Source organism: Pteropus alecto, unplaced genomic scaffold (genome assembly GCF_000325575.1).
Source record: "Pteropus alecto unplaced genomic scaffold, ASM32557v1 scaffold24, whole genome shotgun sequence".
Lineage (NCBI taxonomy): Eukaryota > Metazoa > Chordata > Mammalia > Chiroptera > Pteropodidae > Pteropus > Pteropus alecto.
In genome coordinates, this window is record NW_006439192.1 from 20,526,823 (window position 1) to 20,539,823 (window position 13,001).

A 13,001-nucleotide genomic window follows, 5' to 3' on the forward strand; every position below is an offset into this window, starting at 1 on the left:
CTGCTTAGGTCTCCCATTGCAATTCATATTGGTTTATATTCTGAGGGAATTACTGGAAGAACAGGTGCTCCCCAAATTGTCCTAAATATTTATGGGAGTGTAATGGAAGAAATGTGGTTTTGGTTTACACCTATAGGATGAAGAAACTAGGGTATATTTAATAATTAGGATGAGAGAAAAAAAAATTCCACAATAAACCTGTATGTGTCATCTATATTTTCTATCATGTAGATGGTTTAATTTAACAATAATCCTCAGGAGACTTTTGGAATTTTTTTTGGTAGAATAGAATTGGATAAATGGTGTTTTTAGTAAAATACTTCTTTCATAGATCACTACTTGAACACATTCAAGAAAGATCTATCCAGGAAAGCTCTTGAGGCTATTTAAGACCATTTCCATGTGGACAACCATAGCAGTTATTTGGGGAACAAGATTTCCCGAATAGTGACAAATTACCAACCTTAAGATTATCTAATAATTGCAAAGAGGCAAACCTTTCTTTATAACGGGATGATCTGGCAGTCACAACCTTAACCAAAAAATCAAATGCAGCATCAATTTGTGATTGCTTTGAGGCTTAATCTACCCATTTGATTCTGTCAGCCAGCTGATAGAGCAATTATTGCAATAAAAGGTTGACCATTTTGGGGAATTTATGAACCCTATCAGGTCTCTCCTAACAACATAATGTTGAATAAATTAGGAAGCCAAACCAAATGTATAGATAAGATTATCAACACATGAAAGGTATATTGTATTAATTAGCAAAATTTAAAAGTATGTCTTCGAAATTTTGCCTTAGCTTAGGTCAGAGGGAAGCACATTGAATGGGCAATATTTTAAAGCAAGAATGAAAAATGATAATGATTCAAATCTTAACTTATTTCCTGATCATTGCCCAACTTTGACAAATCTTTAGAAAGTATACTTGATTTCATCTACAGATCCTCTTGTAGCATTCCATTTATTATATTTTTATAGAAAATATATATTTTTTGCCATTTTTATTATAAAGGATTTTTGCTTTTCTCATCATTAGATCATTCATTTATTCCACAAACATTTACTGAGAACCAGGCAAACATAAACAAAACATAGCCCATAAGTTAGACATATGACAAAGAAACAATGGAGACTGCAAGCTACCAGAAAACAAAAGATAAAATGGCTATAGGAAAACCTCATATTTCAATAAGCATCCTAAATGTAAATGGACTGAACTCACTAATAAAAAAGCACAGAATAGCAGATTGGATCAAAAAACAAAATCCAACCATACGCTGCCTACAGGAGACACATCTCAGCTGCAAGGACAAATAGACTCAAAGTGAAAGGATAGAAAATGATACTCCAAGCAAATCGTATCCAGAGAAAAGCAGGTGTAGCCGTACTGATGTCCGACAAAATAGACTTCAAGATAAAAAATGTAACGAGAGACAAAGATGAACGCTGCATAATGATAAAGGGGACAATACATCAAAAAAATATAACATTTATCAATATATATGCTCCCAATCAGGGAATACCAAAATATACAAAGCAACTACTAAAAGAATTAAAGAAAGAAACTGACAAAAAAACACAATGAATAGGATGCTAAGTGAGATTAGAGGAGGGATATCTAATTCATACTGCTTAAGTATATGAGCAGTGAAAAGAATATGCAGAGGACTGCTGTGAGATGTGACACACAAAGATGGAGGTGTTAGGGGTAGGAGTAGGGAAGTGACAGGAATAAAAAGGTGAAGGAGATGCTCTAGGTAGAGCAGCACCATTCAGAAATAGTTGGGGTGGCGAAGTAACAAGATATGTTTGGCAACCTACAAGTATTTCAAAATGTATGGAACGTACATTGTGTGTGTGTGGTGGGGGCGGGTGGGGGTTGTATAGAGACAATTCAGGGAAAATCTCATGCACATGATCAAGAAAGACTGCAAGCCATGAGGGAAGTTGGACTTGATTCTAAGAACAAAGAACTATCTTAAAAAGTTTAAAGGAGTTGCTAACATGAGTAAATTTGAGTTTTAGAAAGAGAATGCTAGCCGTTATGCAGAGATTGAAGGGAGTGGGCCAAGAGATCTGTTCCAGGTTCTTGGCATAATCTGAACAAAAAAAAAATTGAGAATGTGAATTAAGGCAGTGGTGAGAATGGAAGAAAAAGAAAATAGCAATGACCCCACAGATATGTTTGTAAGTTTGGCTATCTGAAAGAATCTGAAATTCTAGAGGCAAAAAACTTGTGATGAGAGTTAGATATAGATATGAATTCTAGAAAAATCAATTATGACATTTATTAAGCAGCTATGTTTCAAAATAGTTTCCCTTGGTAGAGAGTGTTCTAATCAAAATGTCAGCAAAAGGAATACAAACCAAATGAAACAAAAAACGAACTTCCATCTCGTCATCCACCTAATTTTCTCCTCCAAATAATGGATTCATTCTTTTAAAAATATGTCAATGGAAGAAATTCAACACATCGTATATCTGAACCAAATTTTGTAAACAAGACATATTTTACAGCATACAATTTTAAAATGTGAAATGTAAAGTGCTGAATAGCATAAGATAATAAAACTTTCCCCAAAATGTCACTTAGCTTTTTATTTTAACAAACATAAAATACATTTGATTGAATTACATAAAGTGCAAATTATGACCTGTTGGATTGCCCTCTGACTCTAGAAACCATCCTTAATCAAGGACTACCTGGGTTAGGGTGGTAAAATCAGACAAATCTCCCCAGACAGTAACCCAACATAAGGGTCCATAAACCATAACTTGGCACTGTCACTCCTCCAATTTCTACCCTATCCTTCAATAGTCATACACCCACAATAAGGATGGGGTCAAAGGAGAAAGGAGGATTTTTGCTTCCAAAGTTCATGATCCTGGCCTTTATATCTTTTCCTCTTTCAGTTTTCTTGAATTCTCTTCCCATCCTCTACTCCTTCATCCAGAGAAATGCGATCCATATAAGTGGTTAGTCTTCAGTGTCTACAGTACAGGGACTTATGGGGCATACACTGCATAGATAGGGAAATCTCACAATCCTCAACTAGTTTAACATGGAAGGGAAGACTTATCTCCTCCAGTATCTAAGTTCTCTTTACTTTCAATCTCCCGATTGTCACTTCTTTTCCTTCCAAAACAATTTACCTTTTCTCTAGCCTGAGCAATCTCCTACAATTTACTTAAAGAGTCAGAATAGCTTAGTATAAAGAGTACGAACATTAGAGTTATGCAAACTTAAGTTCAAATCCAAGTTTCCTAATTTTCAGCTATTTAGTCTTAGACAAGAATGGCCAACTCTCTGTTGTCTCATTTATAAAATAAGGTATATAAAAATCCCTCTTCTCGTGAGTTTTTTAAAGTAAGTTTAAATGAGTCAATTGTTGTAATATGCTTTCTGGTTTAAGTTTGTTTTTGTTTATTCATTTAAATAATGTCTTCTCAAATTCTTGGATCTCGTTACAATTTGCTCCCTAAAATATTGACCCATCTCAGAGAACAGTTTCACATCCCCTAGTATAAATTTGTCCTCTCTATCTTCTTTTTCTCATCTATCTTGCTATTTGTTCATTCATTCATTCGTTCATTCATTCAAGTTATGCTAATCACTTTTTTTTCCTATACTCAAATAGATCAAAATGTAGTGGGGAAGACAGACAATATATTATAATGAGTAGAATAATGAATTTCAATATTAAATTAGATAACTTATATAAAATATTTACCTAAAAGAGCACCTGGTAGATAGTAAGAATCATTAAATACTAGCTATCTTATTAAGGTAAAAAGAAAATCATTGAGAAGAAGCATATCATCCTTGAACTATGGGTTCAATGACAAACAGCAGATTTCTGGGAAATAGAAAAAGAGAGAAATGCAGCATTCCACGTCAAGGAAACAACAACACATGTAAAGGCAAACATAGTGGAATGCAGACCAAAACAGCAAACAATGTTTGCAAACTCCAAGTATTGCCAGAGAATAAGGTTGAGAAATAATCAGTGGATTGGTCCGGGCAGGAGGCAAAGCTGCTAAGGTAGGCATATGTCAGGTAAGTAAAAGTTCCCTCTATGCAATGCCAAGTATCTCATTTGGACTTGACTCTAGAGCAGAAAGAATTGTTTCCAAATTATTAAATGTCTACTCTGCGACAGATGGCATCGTAGATACTAGACACTCATTATCCCATTTAAATTTCAAGTGAAGTATAAGGTAGAATGATATCAGTTTTATTTTATTGATTGAAATCAAAGGGTCAACTACTAAAATGGTAAAATTGAGATTTGAACTAAGGCACACTTCACTGCAAAATTCAAATTCTATTATAGCATACTTTAGAAGGGATTGGACCAGTGAAGAATGGCATATTTGGAGCCTTGAGTAACAAAAGACCATGCTGGGAATAGTATTTTAATTTTTAATACACATTTTAACTTGTTGGGAGTCTGTTTTTTAAAATTAGTGTTGTTTGTTTTTCCTCTGAGAATAGGCTGAATGGGCTTTAGAGAGACACTTCAGAAATTATACTGTGACCTGTATAATGATGGCTGTCTGTTCTTTGGTGTTATGGGGGAGGGAGCTCAAATGTCTTTATAATGAAATATGAATAGACTAGAGTCCCCAGGTGGTTCAAGAGGAAGCTGAATGTCCACCGAGTAGACATACAAATTTTTCTCTGTGTCTGCCCATTGGAAAAATTCTAATGGTAGAGTTTAAAGAGGAGAGAGAAAGATGATATCTTACATTGATTCTCAGGTCATAAACCCAGACACTACCTCTAAGTGATTCTTTAATGACATCATACTAAAACAAAACAAGACAACTTTTCTTTGGGGTTGGGCGGAGTAGTCTTTGGGCCAGATAACTCCCTTGTTTTCCATGAACTGCCTCATTTTATAATAACACAGTCCTGGTTGTTAACAGGCAGGTACCATGGCATCATCACTTCTGGCTTATTAAGGGAAACATACACTTGGCTTCCTTTCCCAGTTCATGACAAAGATTTTGAAAAGACATAAGAAGGATTTACAAAATTGTGAGGGATGAAACAAAACTGTTCAAACAATGTCTCAGGAAGGGCTTACTGTGTCTTCTGAAGATTAGAGCGGGGTTGATCATCCTGGCTCATTCTTGAAGTCCTTGATATGACTCCAGAAGCCCAGCTCACTGTCTGGCTAGTGCTGCTGCTCTATACTCCCTGTCTTTTGTCCTTAAGGTTCCAATCCTCATTTCCCAGTAGGTGGCAGATAATTCCAAAGTCTCTTTACAGCAGTTCACACCAGGCCTCCTGGACATTGCACATTCTGGACTTGGCTCCTACACTAATGAGAGTGACCTATTACTTTATTGGTGTGAGCTTATCAGATTTGCTTGGGCATAAACACAGTCCCTTGGTATTATCAGTACCACAAGAGTGCCAGGATATATTGACTTAACGCTGCTGAGAGATGTCGAACAAAGGTAAATTTTCCCTAATTCATAGATTTTATTGAGAAGTCAAATGGATGCTTTTAATGTGGTCACATTTCCTTCATGTAACTTGGGTATCTTGGTAGTTCAATGTGCATACGCTGATGGGCTTCTTGGGAAATGAACTGTATTAATAAGATAAGCAAATATTAGTGTAATATTTTCTAAGCGGTAGGCCTTTAGCTAGGCAATGATCAATTTGAAGTCAGAATTATCATTTTCCTGGAAGAACTCCAATCTGGTAAAGAAAACAAACATGCCCAAAACTATAAAAAGAAAGGAAGAAAATTAAAAGTTGTAGAAGAGAAAATTTAAAATAGCTTTTTATAGCCTTACTTCATCCAGAGGTGTTTACGTTTCAGTGGTTTAAAGGTAAGATTGAAGACACTGGTCAGTAAGTGGGAATGACCTTGGAAATATCAGGACCATCCCATTTACCACCCTGCCTGGGCAGTGTCCTAAATATTCAGCCCTCAAGTAGCATGCAACCTCCACTAGATCTAATCATTTCTAAATAGATGGGAGCATAGGAACGAAGGGGATAATTCAAGTTTAAGAAAATGATAATTCAAGGAACGAATGGGATAATTCAAGTTTAAGAAAATGATAATTCAAGGAACGAATGGGATAATTCAAGTTTAAGAAAATGATAATTCAAGTTTAAGAAAATCTAGGAGGTGTAGTTGAGTTACTTCGAATGGGGAGAGTTTGGAGGGCTACACAAATGTGAAGATCATTCTTGCTCAGAGGCTGTATTGATGTTCTATGTTCAGATCTAGGTTGAGCGTGCATACAGCCAGAGTTAGTTTTCAACAAAGTCATTCTTTACATTAACTCCTGACATGCACTCTGGCAAAAATTACTATGCCATAAAGATAAAATTTGTTCTGTACCTTAGATTTTACTTCCTTTCCTCTTATTTATTTCCCTTTAAGCTAATAAATAAGTTCTTATGAAGAGCATGAAGTCACTGCTTGCAGCAAACATCCCCGTAGGTGACTAAGAAAAGCAAAGTGTGTATGTATCATGCTTCTCACCAAGCCTGCTGGCTATCGAGGCTTTCCACTTTATTTTGAACCCACAGCCTAATTTTATGTTCTTCGCTGACCTTGTCTCTCTGTAGGCATTTATTAAGTTATTTTGGTAGGATAGTTTCCCAGTCATTAGACTCACCAATTAGTTCTTCCTCTCTCAATAGCATCCTTTTTACCTGGAACTTCCCACCCTCTATTTAAAAAAAAAAAAAAAATCTCTCCTACTCAGCATTCCCCTATCAATATCTGCTCTCAGGTCCTTCCAGTAGACCAAGGAGTAATAATATCTTAAAGTAGTCTTGCCAAGGCTATTTGCATTTAAGTAGGATTCAAAGCATTACACTGAAGGCAATACTTTCAGAAGGCAGAACATTATTGGGGAATGGAAGAGAGTGAAGAGGGTAGAGGACAGAGATGAACTCACAAGGGCCTTTCTTCTTCCCTTGCAGTGAATCCCTTTTTCTAAGTATAAGGAGGAGGCATGTCTCCACCCATCAATCTTAACAAGGTCACAATCGACTTCAATGCCATGTCTTTTTAATTATACCCTTTTCATAGTTATGTGAACTACTTATAATTATACAGACTCCTAAGTCTCAGAAGCCAGCTGGGTGGGGCTAATCTACCCAGGTTGCACAGGGAGTAGGTGGCAGTAGTGGGATTTAATCCAGGTCTGTCTGTACCCAAGGCCAGTCTGGGTCCATTATTTTACCCCTGTGCTGCCTCAGAGTGCAATGCCCCTCCTTTGGCTTGAAATCATTCCCTTTAATCTGTCTCCTGACACCCTGAAAAGCTTCATTGACTCTAACCCTATTTTCTAAGATTACATCTTGACTGTTCTTTTTATTCTTCCTTTAGTAGAAATAAATTTCATATCATCTCAGGTGTCAGAACACTTATAGCTCAAATATAAGATACTATCCTTCTGTATTCTCTTCTGCAAAATAATACTAATTCCTGTATTCCCATTACCATTCATCAATGTTATTAACGAACTCCCTATGGCCATCCAATTAATTAGTTAATTTTGCCTTCTCCAAAGCAATATATTTTAAACACAGAAATAAATAAGTCAAAAATTTGACGTATAATAAAAATATAATTATTTTTATTTGTTTTGATTTTTAAACCTTAAAATTTTAAATTGATGTTGCAGGAGCAAAGAGTATTTAGCTCTACAGACCATAATTAGTAAATAAATGAATAAAAACAGAAATAAAAACACCACCGGCCAGGAAATTTAGAAACTATAATCAATGTCTTAATATTTCCCCTCTTTTAAAAAATAACTACACAAAGAATCTGCATTACTTAGAAGAGCTTTCAGAGATATGAAAATATTACCCCTGACAATTAGCTATAAAGATTAAAATGTAATGGGCCATGCTTTTGCGAGATAACTGGAAAATGAAGCTGAGCACTCCCTGCTTTGATTTCTGCTCCCTGGGACAACAGTTTATCTCAACTTCATCCAGGCCAACATTGATAACACACGAATGTGTGATTTCCAATGTTCCATGGAGGATAGTGGACAACTTACCATTGAAACCTTTCCATATGGCTAACAATTTAATGTCATAGACACGAATTAAATGTTGCTTAATGTACAGAAGAAATAATTGTGTTACTCTAAATATATGGTACATGATGCAAGTCCTTGTTTCATACATTCCTTCTAACAGATAATTGATGCAGAGGAGAGACAAAAGAAGGAACTCATTCCAAAAAATAAATGCTCCACAAAGCAATCTCCTGCCTCACCTAATGCATATGTTTCTCATGGGTCTTTTGTTACTCTGTAACATATTAAATTATCCTTCCTATTACCTTGGCAACTAAAACAAGAGCTCCTAATATGCTGATGACTTTTGGACGATTACACCAGCTGTCAGTAATAAATGATAATTAAGGCATCTTTATTAAGCATGATGAGAATATGCAAAGTGCTCGTATTTTATAAAACTTGTGTCAAAAGCATAGAGGAACTCTCGTAGTGACAAAATTCTCTTTCTGTACTTTAGATCAGCAGTATGGCCCTTTTTCTCTCTGAGGCTGGTAGATAGCTAGATAAATTGCAGCAAGCTTTAAGATATGTAGCCCCTTCCTGCACCCTGCCCCGCCCCCAACCGTTCCCTCCCTGGGTCTCTTAGTTATAAAGGTAGCAGAATGTGATGGCTTTTAAGCTGCAATTTTAGCCAGTTTACCTTCAGAACAATAGCAATAGTAACAAAGAGTCTGTCCTAATAAAGGGTCTGTGCACAGTCAGCTTAAGCAATGTAAAGTGTTCCTTTATTCTGCTTATTACCGTCTCCCCCAGAGGTTAACCATCTTAAAAGGCTGACATTTAGACTGAGAACAGGAACAAAGCATTACTAGAAAGCAGAGAGATCATCCTCCAGCACTAGCATCTCTACTTTCCTTAATCCTTAAGAAACATAGCAACTCAAGGAAAAAGAATCGATACCTTTGAATGAGAACATTCCAGCACAGGAATATCGCTGTCTTGTCCGCTGCTGAGCAGAATGAGTTGCTTGGGCATGTATCCCTCTCTTTTCAGCTACGGGTCTGCTTGGTGGTTGCTGCCCACACGGGGAGCATTTACGACGTGTATGTGGTGGTGTTCGTCTGCAATGAGAGGAGACTAACCAGCTCAGCTTGGTGCTGCTTGCCTGGAGGCATCAGATCTTTAGACCCTCGCCATCTGATTGGCTGCTTCCTAGTCTCACTGTACTCCTCTGCCTTAACCTTCGACTGTGTTCAATATATTTTCCCTGGTTAGGGAATTAGTGGCTGGTTAAAATGCAGTGGCATGATTTTCTATGAATACATCTAATGTTTAATTTTTCAGAGGTCTACATAATCTACCCAGGAGTAACTTAATAAATTGAATATAATTTAACAATAGCAGTTTTATGTTTCATTTCTGAAAATACTTTGGTTCTAATGCATGCATAACTCAGTGCTGAAGTGATCAGCTGGCTTCTTGTAATGCGTGTGTCTGTATAATCAACATTAAATCAAAACAGATGGGAATGACAGAATATATTAAGAGGGTTATTCAAAATGCCAGGAAGTGCAATTGAATAAGACTACTGAAACCATTTCAAGAAAGTGTTATAAATCTCTTACGCAAAATGCTCTTACAATATTTATGGTTGATTTAATATGGTTATGATAATGAAAACATAAAGATCAATGACAGAAAGATGGTAAAGCCTTTGTTAACATCTCTGGAAGAAAAGTAACAGAAAGAAATATCATACCTTTTATTCTATGAAAACGGGCAAAATAAGAAAAGAATAAAACCACAGCTTTATCATCTTCTATCCATCTATTAGATTCAATTTTCTGCTTTTCTTTGGTCAAGGGTTTAGTACAGGATATTAAAAAAATACCCACTGGTATATTATTTTTCTAAATGAGAGGCTTTAAATTAAAGATAGTGAATTGACTGCATACATTTAACCTTCTCTCCCTCATAAAGCCTCATTAGAATGACAATAAAGTTTTTATTTTAAAAACAATAAACCTATGAAGGCAAAGAAGTGGAAAAATTGCAACCAAATTTCAAAAACTAGAGAGCAGTGGATAGGTGGTAAGTGACCAGGGAAAGCTGAATCCTAAACTACCAATGGAGAATGTCAAGAAGTGACAAAATTCACAAGGTGCCAATCTGAAGAAGCTCTGGATCTGGTGACATAATGGATCTTTAGAAGTAAAGTTAAGGTATGGTTAAAAACAGCAGGTGGTCTGACTGCCTATCTTTCACCTTAGCAGAACACTGGAGGTTTATTCTCCGGAGAGACTAAAACAGAGTGTTCCTCTACTGGCATGGTTACAAATAAAGGTACCAAAATGAAAAGAAGGAAGTGAATGGAAAACGGCCTTCTCTCTTGCTGTCAATTCCGAGGAGACAGGTATGTATAAGATGTATAAAGGTGGTATACTCTCCAGGAAGGACATTTGAAAAGTGTTCTTTGGAGACTCTGACCATCCCAAAAGATAAGACTTAAAGGCATTAATATTCAATACTCTTTAAGAAATGGCCCAGCCAGATCACTCAACAGTGAAGGCCAAGTTAATAAACTCTACACATGAGTTTTTAGTGCTTTACTCTTACATTTGAGCAAATCAGACCAATATCTAATATCAAAGTTGAGAATAGAACAAACAAACAAACAAACAAACAAATAAATAGCAGAGAGAAATCAATACGGAGAAAGTAAATTGGAGGAAACAATGGGAAAATGGTTTAAATACTATCATTAATGCCCTTGTCAAAATTAGAGATGCACAGGCAGTTCTCACTTTGCATGGTTCCAACATGCATGAATATCAGTTACACAGTTTAGTTTATAACACCAGTCCCCTGGTAATACAGTTCAGATTTCAGTTACCATAGTACGCAGGCATACGTTATTTTATTGTGCTTTGCTCTATTGCACTTCATATATTGCATTTCTATCGACATTAAGACAAGACCCTTCACCAGCAAAAAGATAAGATTCACTGAAGGCTCAGGTGATGGTTAGCATTTTTTAGCAATAAAGTATTTTTAAATTAAGACATGTAAATTTTTTTGACGTAATGCTATCGCACGCTTAATAGACTACAGTATAGTGCAAACATAACTTTTATATGCTCCGGGAAACCAATAAGTTCATCTGACTTGCTTTATTGAGATATTCGCTTTATTGCTGTGGTCTGAAACAAAACCCACAATATCTCCAAGGTACACCTGTGTTAACTATGGGTAACCACACAGTGTACACATTTCTCTGCCCACAGTCACTAAATAATAATAGATGCACACTCATCACGATCAGTGACCAATCCCTTCTTTCAAAGTCTGTCTGTGATTGTTTATTGTACAGCTGTTCACACACAGACAGCAAAGTATGTAGTTGTGTAGCCTCCTTCTTCTTCACTGATAAACAAACCCATGTGACATTTTCCAGAATGGTTAATGAAGAAAGGGAATCGGCCAACAAAGATGAAAGTGCAACGATGAAATTAGAAATGTAGCACTCTAAGTGAAATTTGATATAATTAGAAATGGTGATAGGAAGCAAGACAGGAAGGGACCTACATGAACCATATTGTAAAAGTTCAGTGAATATAAAAAACAAGTAAAGTTGCTTCGACATCTTTTAGATTAAAGTACACTAGGAACAGAAAGCCACCTAGATAGGACTGAAAACTGTAATTAAAAAAAAATATTTGGCTGGCATTCAGGGAAAAGTGTCGATGTTAGTCGTCATATTAAAAGAAAGTAGTGATTACAAAGGCATAGAAGAAGAAACTTTTATTGCCAGTAAAAGCTAGCTTCATTATTTCAAAAGTTGACTGAACTGACTAATGTAAGCTATCTTGTGAAGTTTCTAGAGCAGAAAAGGATACTGCTATGAAATTTGCACCTACCTTCCCAGGATTGGTTAACTCGAGGGGATATTATAATTGGTAAATATTTTATGTGGATGAAAGTGTTTGTGATGAAAAGAATGAAGTGATACTGGCAAAACAATTCACATTAAAGGGCTCTCAGAAACATTTCATGACACTAAAAGCACCAAGGATAAATAATTGGAAGCTTTTCCAAACTTAGAAGCATGATAATTCAAAACATGGTAAAGATGCTCATTAAGTATTGTAAGTTATATCATGAGAAGGTGGCAAGCATTATTTCCAGATAGAAAACACTTTAAATTTCAATGCTTTTAATGTTTTAAATTACAGTGTACTAAGTAAGTATGTTTTATTATTTTTCATTTCCCCATATAATTAAAACTGATAATATGAATTTTTCATGTTGTGAAAAATTGTTAAAGTTTACAGAACAATTGTCATTTTCCCAATTGATCATTAAGATTGTTTTGCATGGTTCCTGCTTGCTTGGTCATATTCATTTTTATAATCCTGCAGTATTATACAGAGTGAAGATTGACTATATTGTATCTAAGAAACAAGAATAAGCTGCTATAAGCAAGAAATAAATGGAACAAAAAAAGCTCTTGGAAAGCTCAATAAAAGGATTAGAAGATCAAATTGAGGAAATAGTCTCGAAAAGTTGAGTAAAAAGGCAAAAAAATTATGAGGAAAAATATAAGAAAATTAGAGATATAATCTAGGATCCCAACATCTGGTAAGCAGAAGCTCTATCTAGCAAAAGAGAATGAAACAAAAAAAAAAAAAAAGGAAGAAAGAAACTTCAAAAAATAATTCAAGAAAAGTTCTCGTGAGTTTCCAGATCAGAAATATTCCATTAAAGTGTATAATTGGCTCATGATTGTGGAATTTGGGATGAAGGAGATTCTATAAACTTTTAGAAAGAAAACCATGAACTTCATAGAATTAGGATGGTATTATTTTTTTCAATAACAACACTAGAAGCTGGAAGACGATGGAAAAAAGTCTTTCAAATTCTGAGGGAAAATAACTTCCAAACTAGAATTCCATCTCCAGCCAAATGATTTTTGTAGTTCAGAT

The 13,001-nt window shown here is 35.6% G+C and overlaps 1 protein-coding gene across 1 annotated transcript in view; it reads right to left on the bottom strand.

Annotated features, from left to right (window-relative positions):
* The window catches only part of SORBS2 (sorbin and SH3 domain containing 2), a 299,053-nt gene extending 289,899 nt beyond the window's left edge, over nt 1-9,154 (bottom strand). Inside the window, exon 1 of the mRNA XM_006916395.3 lies at nt 8,980-9,154. The gene's annotated coding sequence lies outside the window, so the exon portion shown is untranslated. The remainder of the gene's footprint in view (nt 1-8,979) is intronic.
* Between the last annotated feature and the right edge of the window lie 3,847 nt (nt 9,155-13,001).